Genomic DNA, 14,928 nt, shown 5'->3' with positions numbered 1-14,928 from the left:
TTGTATACCAGTTGCAGGGTCATTTGGGAGTAGAACTTGTGGAGCACAATGTACAATTTCTATATCTGAAAGTGACCTTTTCCTGTGTGTGTGAGTTAATGTTAATAGCCAACTCTCTTTTAATCCCTTGTGTACGTGGGAACACTGACATTTTTTTTGCGTTCTTTGTCGAACAGTTCACTATATATAGTTGAGTTCAGAATCACAAGGTCATTCTTAAATAGTAAAGACTTGAAGACTATTTAAGGCTTAGTTTGGCAATAACAGATTCCATGCCTGTGTGCGAACATATAACATATATATTGTAGGGGAAAGCGATATTATTGAACTCAAAAACTTGAAAGAGATGCACTGAAATGCTTCTGTCAGCATTTAGCTTTTTCTTTATTAGTAATTGGAGGTGTAAAAGGAGCTAACTACTAAGAAATTTTAAATCTCCTTTGCTGTTGTATGCCAAGACCTTCAGCTAAGCTTCAGTGACATCTGCTATAGTATCCTATTGTTAACAAAATGGTTTTGTTAACAATAGCCATATTCATTAACACTGATCTTTTATACCTTCTTACTCTGAATAATTTTGTTATGAAATGCCACAGCATGCTGCACGAAAGGATATACATCTCTCTCTATCTCTGTCTCTCCTGTCATACCTCCCTTAATTTATAAATAGCAAGTCAGTAAATTCTCATTGTTGGATACTCCAATTCAGTATTATGGACTGAATATATCTGCACTTGTAGCTGTGTGTATATATATACTATATACACTATATAATATATACTATATAATATACTCACAAACACACACACACACACACACACACACACACACACACACACACACATTTTTTAAGTGAATTAGAGTTATCTGCTTCTCATCTGTCGCAGATTTTTCAGAACATCTCTGATTTTGTCTCATATTTTCCGTGTAACTCAATAAATTTGTCATTTTCTGAGAAATCATTGAGGATTCCCATCAGCCATTAATGTCCATCATCAGAGTTTTATAGTTCTTATTGTTCAGAAAAATGCATGTTTATTCAAAACCTTTTATTCTATTAACTTTTAAACTGAATTAGAGTTGTTTTGCACTTATGGGCCTGTGCTGTTAATTACCTGCTTCCTGCAGTCAAACTACAGTGCTTGATTTGTTTCACCTCCATTTTCCTACTGTGTGACTATGAGCAAGTCACTTAACAGTGCTCCCGGGTCACCCCTGATAAGCTCTGCTTTGTCCAGTGAGTTTCCCTGATTAACCAATTAGTTAAAATTAAAACAATAATGAACATATTTTAAATTGGACCACCTTTGGGCACTTGCTCCACCATTATTTTTGACTTTGTCTGGAATTATCTAGATGAGAGATATTTGGTCTGTTCCTAGTACAGTTTGTGGCTTTCTGACAAACTGTTATGGATTGCAATCACATCCTTCAGGAAATTATTGCTAATGTAACAGGTTATTATTCTATGAACTATTTAATTTTATAAGTCAGATATTTAAAAGCTGTTCCTGATTTTGGGCCTTCAAGGTAAGAAGTTGAGAAGGCAAAATGGAGGTGAAATGCATTCCACTATGTGGTTCTGATAACAGCGAGGACAGAAATATTTCTAGACCACTGTTTGTATATTTATTCATTCACTTGAACTCAAGCAGATATCTGAGTTGAACAATCATACAAGCAGACGTTATTGATTCACACACATATGTGTATGAGTGTGTGTGTGTGTGAGTATGCTTGTGTGTGTGTACGTGTGTGTGTGTGTGTGTGTGTGTGTGTGTGTGTGTGCATGTGTGTGTGCGTGTGAGCGTGTGCACACCTGTGTGCTCGTGTGCGCTTGTGCGTAAATGCGCGTGTTGCATGTGTGTGTGTGTACTTGCATGTATGTGTGCATAAATACTTGCTTCATGTATCCCAGAGGAGTTATGATGTGAAAGAAAGAGTAAATTTCACACGATAGGATCATCATCTTATAAGTCATACCTTTGGGTCTGATTCTCGGTTTCCTTGGTTTGTTAACTGCTGACAATGTTTTTATTATTTGGTGGTGAATAAATTGGACAATTTGAAGTCTAGATGTTTTGTATTAACATTTTAACTCTGAATACATTTTTAATTTAGCTTCTTTGCAGAAACCTGGGTGTGATTGCACTGTGCACAATAGAGTTTTTCTGATACTTAGTAGTGATGACTCTGAGTTGTCAATGAGCTACTTTCTACAGTGCAGATTTTAGTAATTATTGATTAATTATTAATTTTATGCTAGACAGATATGTTTCACTAATAACTGTTCTTTTATATAATAACTAATATAACTCAAGTCATATTTATGAATCTTCAGTCCTCCTCTGCATTTTGATAAAATAAAATGTTTCCATTTCATTTTTTTCCCTTAGAATTTCCCTAAATACAGCTCTTTTCTCCAATTCAATATTTGTAAACAAGTTTGTAAAGACATTACATTAAGTTATAGATATATATACATTTTTTTCAGTACTCTTAGTTACACTCTTAGATTTCAGGCATAGCGATTGAGCAATTTATTGCATCACTAAGTCATTTACAGACTTTATTTAACAAAGACATGCTTCTCTTTCATGACAAGTTTCTCACTCGTAAGTTTTAAGGCTGTATATTTTTGATCTAAAAACTACACTGACCTCTCCATATGAGATATGGTCAGTTATTTATTTTGTTAACACTCCCTTTGTAACTTCTAATGTTAAACAACTGTTTTTATATTACCAATGGGCTAAAGGAAGTAGCAACCAAAAAAGAAAGAACATGAGCTGGAGAACACATCGATCACATGTTGTATTGCCATTTCCTTTAGGACCAGTTCTTGGATAGAATATAATCGGTTAAACAATATGCGCACTCTGATAAGTTTTGGCATCTTATTCCAAATGTTCCTATCACAGTGGTGGACTCTATGGTCATTCTTAGTGTCTTTTCAGTCCTATCATTAGACTGGTATTTATCTTTCAGTCTGCCCTTATTTTTGCAATGTTTGTAATTCACACTAGGGGTTATTATTTATTCTATAATTTAACACTCCCAATGGTGTTGTGCTCTTTGGTGGTTTCTATAGCAGGATTCCTTACTCATATTTGCAATTAACTTTGGCAACACATCTCTTTAGGGTGTGACTATATCACAATGTTGGCAATGTTTGGCTGCTTGGGGTGAACCTAGATTAGAGCGATTTGCACATTCAAAAGAGCATAAAGTCTTGGAAAGAAAGTCTCTCTCTAACCCTTTTTCATCAGACCACTTAACACTTTATATGGTTCTTTCCCCTATAATTTTCCTCATAGAAAAAATAAATTAATAAATAGAGGTTGTCCAAAACACTTGTAGTGTAAGTTTTAGACCATAAATCATTTTATTTTGTTCAGTTGAAGATCATTTTTCATTTTATCTCAGAGAGTTCCAAAGCTGGCATTTTGTCATTTTCTCTTGATAGTTTGATGATTGGGTTTCAATCTTTAGCTTTTTTGTTTGTTTGTTTTGTTTTAGTGACATTAGCCATTTCTGAGCTTTGATTTTTATCTGAACACATGGTCTTACTTATTTTGCTCACTATGGTATCTTCTTCTCCCGATGGGAAAATGAACCTTGGCCAGCAACCATTTTGTAATTCGGATTTGGTTTGCATGTTTTTGCATTTCCTGTCAATCTGCAGTTTATGAGTAAGTACAACTACTTAGAACTTATCACTCATTTTTCATAAGGCTTGAATTCTAAGTTATCAATGGGCTCCTTCAACCACATTGGGGCTTTAGGATTGGTTGATATTCTATTGGTAGACATTACTAGATACTTAAACTGATGAAACTCCTAAGAAGTTAAGCCTTTTAACACCTTGATTGGTATAGCCTTTTTGATTCTTATTAGATCGGTTGAGGTTATACTCATCTTTATCATACTGTGAGCATTTCAGTGATTTTTTGTTTGGGATCTTATCTGGACCATATCTTGGATTTGTCTATGAGTTATTCATGGTGCCATTGAATATGTTGACAAAATGGTTTCTTAATAAGAATGCAAGCTGGATCCTCCCTCCTTCCCATGAATTTACACACACTCTTCTTTGAGGACAACCATCCAAACATGACATGTTTAACTTCAACCATTACCTGAGCAGCACTTCATTTTTGGAAGTGACATCTGAAAGGATTCATGATTATGTGGTGAATGAAATTCGTCTGACTAAGATCTACTCAAAAAATTATCAATAAATGTCACTTTTCACCAAATAGTATGATAAGCTTTTTTTGCAGGGTATAAGTTCCTTATGCACCTCGCATGTGGGTAGAGCCCCCTTGCTGAAATCTATATATACAAGCACCATAATTACAGAGTAGTGGATTCACAGCAGCTTTTAGAAATCTATATATACAAACACCACAGTTACATAACAGTGGATTCACAGCAGCTTTCAGAAATCTCTCTTTTGTGGTGGTATTCATTTGGCAATCTACCACTGAAAACATTTCACATTCCACTCTATAAATATCAAGCACATTTCACATTATGGTGTCTGCACAGCCTAATGAATCTTGATCCCCACCATCTTCCTCACAGAGTGATCTTTCAGATGCTGGTATTGCACTGATGGTTAGTTTAGGGCAATGTTATATAGCAAAAGGCACTTTATCTTTTTATTATGAGCTCATTCTGTTAGCAGGGATGGCTTGTGCTATAGGACTGCACCCCCCCATCTGTCAAAATGAATAGTACCACTGTAGAAAATAAAAAAATAATAAAAAAGTCACTAATCCCAGAACAGAACTCCACACATGCATGCTTAGTTCCTGACTACTGTATTAGGCAGTCCAGTCCACACACGCATGCATGCTTAGTTCCTACACTCCAGACTGCTCTGTTAGGCAGTCCAGACAGAGAAGGAAGGGAACTCCACCCTGCCAACAGCCCATGCAGTGATGAACACCAGACTGCATTGGAGGGAGGTGATGAACACCAGACTGCATTGGTGGGAGGCTTCAGCCTAGGCCACTACAGAGGACACGTGTGTGTGTGTGTGAAATGCCCCAGTTGCTACATGGTGGGGGAGTAGAGAATAAGGCTTGAACCCTGTACCTTGGGTACCAAGTGGCAAGAGCCTGAATTCCCTACCCACCACCATTTGTAAAACATTTGCAGATTGTTGCCTCATATTTGTTCTGTTCTACAGGTTGTCTGGTTTGATTCTTGGCTGGGGTGCCTTCTGTGTGGAGTCTGCATGTCCTCCCTGTGTTTGTGTGGGTTTGCTCTGGTGTCCACAATGGATATTTGTCCCTATTTTTGGAATGTGTGTGTGTGTGTGCATGTGTGTGTGTGTGTGTGTGTGTGTGTGTGTGTGTGTGTGTGTGTGTGTGTGTGTGTGTGTGTGTGTGTGTGTATGTGCGTGTGTGTGTGAGAGAGATATTAAATTGGCATTCCTTTTGCCTGAGTTGATGGTAACTCACGTGGGTATAAAATATCCCATAGCATTTATAGGAATGTGTAGGGGTTCTTTATCCTTTATTTGCATATTTATGCACAGATTTATTTTATTTACATATTTACACTGTTTTTCATTTTTGTATAACACAGACACATTTAATGTTTCATTTCTTACTGTACCTAGGTTTTAACATCCCCATCCTTTCTCCAAAACCATATTTTGATTCTACCAACAATATAAGGAAACATACTGAATAGTATTTCCTCTGTTCTCACTTTCCACAATTCCTATACAATCCTAAATAGCATTATATATAAATCATTGACATTCTCCCAATCCCCATGTTTGTAATGCACATATAATATTGCACTGATACCTACTTCACACACTCCACAAAGAATATAATTCATAAATACCTACCCCCTTACCTACTTAATTATTTTGTGCTGTAAAAAATACATGCCCAAATGTCTCTAGCTTCTTACATAAAAGAAGCACTTTTTCTGTCAAAACATTTATGTCATAATAGGACCTTAACCAAGATTATCATCCACAAAAAAATCTTTTAATCTGCCTCAACTTTTTTTTTTATAGATTTCTTAATAACTTCATTGTTTTCCTAAGGTTTACTATAATAAAACTCTACCATTATTTTTTCATACCACTTTCTTTTCTTTCTATAAAATCCATTCCTATGTTTATTTTTCACAAGATAATCTTGATTCTGTTATTCATAGACGTGTTCATTATTTATTTTACCCATTCTATGGCTTGACTTCACTTTCCCAAAAAAACTTTGATTTTTTTTTTTCTTCTGGCTTTTATTAATATATTTTAAAGCATTCACACATTTTTCGTGATCCAAAATAAATTCAGTGACACCATATATAGAGCCGGATTAATCATACTCCAAATTGATTTTTCTTTATTAAAATATACAGTTCCCATCTTAACAGGATTTAACCTAGAACCCTCAAAAATTGAAAAGACAACTTAAATATTTTCCAGAATCTGATGATTTTTTTCAACTTTACCCACAACCCACTTCCAGTGCTCATTTACAATCCATTCTAATAAATTGTATTCCTAATACTGATATATATTAGAATAAATACATTACAGTAACATAAATGTCCCATGTTTTAACACAATCCACAATTATAGCTTTCCTTATTTAAATTCTAATCTATCATCCTCAATAATCTTCCTACCCCCTCTAATACTTCCTTTATCCATACTTTATTTTTTGTCATCAAAACCATATCATCTGCATAAGAAATCATAAGATGAATTTCAACTTTACTTTCCCACTTTTTATTGTTTCTCTGCTGCCAAGATAATAACACTCATAGCCATTACAAACATCCCTTTTGATACCTCCTCCTTATCTCATTTCCCTGACTTAACTAATCATTCAGCAGGATATTTACTTGACTTTTTATTGGTCATAGTTAATAATTACAAAATCATTCCCTTATATCCACAAACCTGTAGAATTTTCTGTAATTGCTGATGTTCTGTACTATCAAAAGCCTTTCCTATATCACCCACTACCACCTTTACATCACTCTGCCTGCTAACACATCATCTTTCACCTTCCTTCCTATCTATAGCATTTCTTGAAGCTGTTTTAATACCATATAAAGTCTTTGAATTTCACTCATGCAAGCCTTTTTTTTCAGTTGTTTTTAAATTACTTTCTTTAGAATTTTTATAATCTGTATTACTTATTTTTATTTGAGATCAGCTCCTGAGACCCCTTTTACACCCCTTCTTCCTAATTAATTTAATTATATCCTCATATACACTACATTTAGTATACTTTTTTTCTATTTATCTTTCATAGTTTTATGCATTTTATATCCTATACCATTTATTCTTGTGTCAACATTAACCACGTTTAATACAGAATCTGATTCTGGTATTGTAACACTTTCTTCTAATTCTAACAATACTTTGTTTCTAAATTTCAGCTCTAACAATACTTTGTTTCCAAGTGGATTTACTTCCCATTAAACTTAACTTCCCATTTCCTTACTATCAAATATCATTGGTATTAACCACTTATTTCCACATAACTCACTATTATAATCATTATTTCTATCTGTGTATATTTTTATAACCTTCATTATTTAACATTAGCCTGATTACATTTCTTTATTCCTTACTCATTTGGCAAGAAAAGGAGAAACCTCTTCCCTCCTTCCTTTCTGATTATACTGATATGTTTATAACTGAGACATTATGTTTTTATTTTCTCATACATTTCTTTCTATTTTCCAGAAAAATATATATACCATTCACTTCTGGTAATCTCCCCATATTTTAACATGTTTATGCACTCTTCCCTTTGCATCTCCCTTAATGACCCCCCACACACACATAAAGCTTTTTGTAATTTTATTTAAACATCTGCCATTTTATGTTAAAGGTGATATAGAAATCTTTCATTGTTATATGGTGTCCCCATAATGATATATCTCTACTTCAAAAACACAATATCCAAGGTGTCCACTGTCATCCTTCTCTTCATTTACCATCATTTTTAGCAAGCTTACTTTCTCTTACCTTCATCTAAACTACATCATTTAGTTCCCTAGAAATGTGGCTGCAATACTATACTGTATCTCAGTTATCAAGCCTACTATGAAATATACATATGTTTTTCCTGGATACAATTGACCTGCTTTCAATAAGTTATGATTTTTTTTAATGTCAACTGAAACCTTCTTCTTCTTTTTTTCCTAATTTCACAAATTCATATCTCCAATAATTATTATGTATCCATTTATTACAAAATAAGGTATTTTTTTTTCAAATAATACTAAGAGACAACTATGGGTATCTCTATAATACATGTTTTAGTAAAATATATCACCTTGGACTTATAGATTCTGACAGACTCTACAAATTTTCTAATAAAAATATTAAAGGTAAAGGGCAATCATGGCCATATTAGCACAGCTAACATTTGCTACGAATGGGCTTGGGACCTGTGCGGACAACACAAGTAATGCACGCACCCAAGGAAAGAGTGAGGTAAAACAGAAGATGTGGAGTACGGGTGAAAAAGATGGACACATGAGGGAGATGATGGAATAGGAAACTCTGAAGCGAAAGTCAGTGGGGCATGAGCAATTTTTTTTGGGGGGGCAGAAATTGGCCTCTTTTTTATGAATAGACAGAAAGGTAAACACAGGGAAAGAGGAGGACAAGGATATCACAGCAGGTAAACCCAGAGAACAAATAACACAACACAAGACAGACAAAGGTTGGAAAAAAACCCCACTAAGGACAGGTTAGTTACATGGATAGTATAATGCAAAACACAAGCATTGGAAAGTTGACAAACAGGGCGAGGATGCATAGCAGCCTTGGTGAAATGCAGAAAAACATACCTACTTATGCACTGTCACATTATGACATGTCACAAACTGTGTGGCAGTCATACCTAGATTTGTATGACCAATGGTAGATGTGTGTTCAAGGTGAAGAATGCATGATCACAGTACACATTGGATAAATATACACATATTCAATTAGTCTATGAGCAGTGAAGGTGTAAGCGAAACAACATCACAGGTAAGCAAATGCAGGTCTAATAGTGGTAGATAACTTCACCAGATGACAAAACCAAACCAATGACCATGCAGATGAAAGTCAAACAGCCAAGCACAGTGCCAAACAGAAGTACTACAGAAGAGCAACAACTGCTACTACATACACAAGAAAGTGTTGCTGTTTGTTTTTCAGCTTTTCCCAGTTAGGGGTCACCACATCAGAACTCCAGTCCTCTAATGATTGGCAGTAGATTTTAATGAACGCCGAGGTGCCAGCTCGATGTTCAATCTTCAACAAAGGCATGCCCATTTACGCATGTATTTCGAATGCCCAGCCAACCGCAGGGAAGACATGCAGACTCCACACAGAAGGCACTCCCCGCACTCCAGCCGGGAATCAAATGGGAGAACCTCTTGCTGTGAGGCAACAACACTACCGCTGCACCACCGTGGATACACAAAAAAGTGTACACAACCCAAATAAATCTGTAATGGAATGTGTATGTGTTACACACATGTGCCATATCAAAGGCAATACACAGTTGTAGATGTGTATGTATGCCCTACAGTGGCATAAATGGAATGTACATGAAATCAAGGTCGACACACATACATGCACCAATGATATGTAATAATATGCTTAAAAATGTAACAGTAGAGCATAATGAGTATAGCAGGTTGTCCACATGCATGGGAAAAATACTACACTGAGTAACACACAAGTATAATAAGAACAAGGATGCATTACAAGCATTAGCCAGTAACGTCTGTGCAAATGTCTTGCATTGTACACTTTGCATACATGTGATACATATTCACTGTGTCAATAGCAATGGTCATTCATTTTAACAAAGACAAACACAGAAAAAAACACACTGTACAACTGGAGAAATGGTCACCATCCCCGTTTACTGTGTTCCTAGTACCTCTGCATCAAGCCTTCCAGGGAATAATCATGCACAAGAATGGTGTACTTTATATACATTTCACTATTTTCATTATGCAATTCAATTATACAATAATTGATCAATTAATCAGTGAGTCAAGAAAATTAAAATCTAAAGTACATCCTGAGCAGTAAAGTACTTCAGAAACATTCAAAGTGCATCAAAACATATAAAGTGCAATGCCTTGCATTCCTATTGCATTTAACATTATAATTTAAGAAGTTAATACAAAAGCACTTATGCATCTCTAGATTAACAAATACTTACTAAAACATTTTGCCATACAATGGTTGATCAATTATTCAATGAGTCAAGAAAATTTAAATGCAAAGTGCATCCTGAGCAATTAAAGTGCTTCAGAAACATTTAAAGTGCATCAAAAAAATTTTAAAATGCAAGTTCATACAAAAGCACTTATACATCTCTAGATTAGCAAATACTGAAACATTTTGCCCTACAATAGTTGATCAATTAGTCAGTGAAGTCAAGAAAATTTAAACCTAAAGTGCATTCAGAAACATTTAAAGTGCATCAAAACCATTTAAAATGAAACCTCTTACATTCCTATTGCATTTAACTTAATAGTTTAAGAAGTTCATGCCAATGCACCTATACATCTTTAGATTAAGAAATGCTTAAATATTTAAATATTTTACCCTATACATATAAATCATTCATCCTATATGTCTATGCCTTTATAAAATAATGCATAATAAAGCATTTCATCCTCTACATGTAAATCTAACTACATATTAAGCCCATGGGGCCACAAAGTTCCAAAATTAATAATATATCTACTTCCCATCCTTAACAAAATGCGCCCAAATTCCATGCATTATACTGCATAAGGTTTGTTTAAAACAGAAAAAAATAAACTGCTAGTGTTACCATTGTTAACATCGTGGAAATGCTGGGCCACAGGATTATTAAGCCTAACATGCCTCACATCCCCCAAATGCCCCATAATTCTTCTTTTCACCATTCTTCTGGTTTGGCCTATATACCACTTTAGAGGTAGACAATCACATCCAATGGCATAAACAACCCCACTGGTACTGCAATTGTAAGATCCCAGGACAATGAACTTTCCATTAATCAAAGTACCTGAAATGTTCTTGACTTTGTCACACACCTTGCACCTTCCACATCTAAAGGTGCCTACTGTCTTAGAACCAGTTTCCATCCTACTTACCCTACTGTTCAATACTTCCTTCAGGTTGTGAAATCTACTATGAGAAAAAACATTCCTGCCCTTGAAAATGTTGCCCACTTCCTCATCCTGCTGTATAATAGGCCAAAACCTGTGCACTAATGCCTTCAATGTAGCTGAAAAAGGGGAAAATTTGTTTACAAAAAATATATCATCCTTGCCCACTTTTTGATAATCTCACCACCCATGATATATTGCATGACTCTATACTCTCCGACCAGCAATTTGCTTTCTCACTTTTTCCTCAGCCCTATGTAACACCTGGCTAGAATACCCTCTCTTCGCCAGCTTGCATCTAACAATGTTAAATTCCCCGTCCAATGTGGTTCTGTCATGAACTTTGTCACTAATACGCTTGAATTCTCCATACGGGAGAGAATCAAGTAAATGTTCTGGATGCATGTTGTCTGCACTCAAAGAATTATTAGCCGCTGTTTCCTTATAAAATGGTTTAAAAGAAACTAGCTTGTCTTTATCCACAATGAACCCCAAATCTAGAAACTGTATCTTATATCTATGAGTTTGATAGGATACTGTGATGCCATACTGATTCTGATTTAGTTCCAACATGAACTGTTCAAAAAGACTAATCTCCCCTCTACATATAAAAAACAAATCATCAATATAGCGTTTGAAAACTATAACATTTTCCAAAAAATATGTATTCCTATAAACACAGCTCTCCTAAAAAAAAAAACATAAAATTATAGCATAAGATGGGGCAAAAGATGCCCTCATAGCAGTTTCTGTTCTCTTTAGAAAACAATTATCCTCAAAACTAAATACATTGGGCTGGATTCACGAAACCTCTGTGTAAGACTTAATATGTCTTACTCGGAGGCTGCAGTTGAACGGTATGACATCAGCATGCCATGCATATTCATGAGGGCATGCTGAATCATATCCAAGTCTAACATGGTCCATGTAGGAAAGTAGGGGGGGTGTCCGATTGTCAAGTACAGCAAAGCGGCATGCCCCCAGAAGAGTCAGAGTCCTGAAAGTAAACATCCACGAGCGAGTCCGCTGAAATGTCAAGGAACACAACAACACACATCCCCACAGACTAAATAAACCCTACTGAAAATATGTAAAATGTAAAAATATCAGTTTCCTTTTTTTTTATAATTTCCAAAATGTTTGCCCGCATTTGCGCTCGTTTGCACAGGTATGCCCTTTGCTCAACCACAGTTAGCAGATATGACATTGAAAAGCATATAAGATCTACATATGCAAATTAAGCAAAGTAGCAATAGCGTAGTGGTAGAGATGTCGCCCAAAGAATAGGTAGTCACGGTTCGAGCCCCACAACATCCCCCTCCATTTTTCTTTAAATAAGTATGAAACAATTCCTCGATATATATAAATTTAATTTATGTAAAATGTAATGAAATGGCCCATATATTTTTGAACAAAACCTATATGATGGATATATAAAAAGGATCATAATTGCCCGTAGCTTAGCAGTGCTTTAACAAGCTTAATATGAGTGCCCGTAGCTGAGCAGTGCTTTAACAAGCTTAATATGAGTGCCCGTAGCTGAGCAGCGCTTTAACAAGCTTAATATGAGTGCCCGTAGCTGAGCGGCACTTTAACAAGCATAATATGAGTGCTTATGGCTAAATAATGCGTTACCCAGTGTAAGCCGTTTGCGCGGAGCTGTGCAGTGTGCCAACCAGTTACCGTTGGGCAACGTGGGGCAAGCTGTAGCAAAGTCACCTTTACACAGACACACATACTAGCCTGTCTAGACAGTAGTAAAATAAAAAAGCAATGGCAAGGATAGAACCCGGGATACTGCACACAATAGTCAAAGTACTGAACCACTAAGCCATGACAGCTGTACTGAGAAATACAGTATTACCATACATATAGGAATGAATGAAAATATAACCATGACAAAGCAGGTTTGCTGTAAGCAGAGAAATATCCAAAATGGCCAATCACAGATAAGTGCGGGAAAACCGGCATATATAAGCCCCATAGGCAGGAATACACACCATAACTGATTGTGGTACCCATTTGCAGTCAGGATGGCAGGTGCAGGAGAGGGAAATCGTTTTAGAGCACAAAGGTGGGGTGTTGAGGAGTCAAAATATATGGTTTGGCTCCTAGTCCATGATCATGAAGCACAACTCATGCAGGCCCAGGTTCAATGGGGAGCGTATAAGGCAGAGGCATGGAACCGGTTGGCACATGATCTCACCAGTGCCACAGGCATTCTGAGGACTGGTGAACAGGTCTGTCACCACCATGCGGACCTGAAGCGATGAAAGGAGGACCAACTAAACCGATGGATCCAGGAGGCCCGCCAAATGCCCAATGCCCCACTACTCAGTAAGTATCCATGTGATTAAGTGTGTAAGAAATGCTATCCTAGCCTATAGTGTGGATAGGTATGTTACAATATTCCTTCATTTATATTACAGCTGCAGGTGTTCGTTCCGCAAATCGGCAAGCCTATGCTGATAGGCTGGTGAGGTTGCGCCACCAGGCAGGTTAGTAATCATACTGCTGGTATTGTTATAGAATATAAGTGGGACAGCTTGTAAAAGAGTTCAGTGTTGTAACCCAGTAATAAAGGTGAAATAAGCCTAGAAGAAAGATTCTGCTAGTATTGTAAAATTAGATAAGTGATGCAGCCTGGAAAAGAGTATTGCAATCCAGTAATAAAGATTAAACAAGTCTCAAATAGAGTTTCCACCTGTATTGTAATATCAGATAACTGCTTCAGCCTGAAAATGAGTGTTGTAATCAATCAACAAATGATAGACAACTGTCAAATAGATCCTTGTAAATTCTGCCATATGAAATATGTGAGTCAACTGGAAAGGATTGTTGTAACCCAGTAATAAATGTTAATAAAGCCTAGAATTAAGTACTATCCTGAAATGTAAATATAAAATAAGTGAGAGAGTGTGAGAAAGAGAGTTTGAAACTACCAAGAAAGCTGTAATAAGTCTGGAATAAAGGTATACTGCATTCACTACATAATGAAATGAATGAGACAGCCACAACCAAAGAGTGAAATATCTTTAATAAAGTACAGAACCTGGACTGTGTCCATCCCACAATTTGGATATATTGCTGTACCCTTGCATTATGGAGATAGTATGGTTGTATGAAATGCTGAACATCTACAGTTGTCTAGATCCATATAAATCAAATGTAGCAGGATGCTTTACCTGAACACAGCCAGATATGAACATATATGTATAAAAATGGAATGTATATTAATGTAGCAGTAACATCCCCATCACCAACATTCCTAAGGTTACATACAGGAAACTGTACTAATACATGCAGGGGGGATATATATCTGCATCTAGTAGGAATGAACAGTATATGTATAGGTAGTTTAAGCTGTTAATGTAATATTTCTCCACCCTACCCTATTTTCACAAATTATGCCATTCCACACCAAACTGGGTATGTGTATTCATAATTAATTCCCATGGGCATTTGTCCTGTTGGTTTATACATATCTGCATGTACGTTGATGCATGTGCCCTGTTCACATATCCAAACCTGATGGCCTGTTGCCATCAATCAACCCTGCATGCTGCTGGAATGTCCAGTGTTGTTCTAAATATGCATGTGTTATGCTTGCTGCTCAATGTTCAGAATTCATGTGTGTTTGGTTAATGGGAATACTGATGCATGCTGTTACAACTAATTTTGAATGGTGTTGTTTGTTACTAACTCAAAATACCATAAAATACTGCTAAACATAGGACAACAGGGAAGGTGGGTTCCAGCGGAACC

Source organism: Protopterus annectens, chromosome 11.part0 (assembly GCF_019279795.1).
Source record: "Protopterus annectens isolate FY-2018-M chromosome 11.part0, PAN1.0, whole genome shotgun sequence".
NCBI lineage: Eukaryota > Metazoa > Chordata > Ceratodontiformes > Protopteridae > Protopterus > Protopterus annectens.
This window is presented reverse-complemented; position numbering follows the sequence as displayed.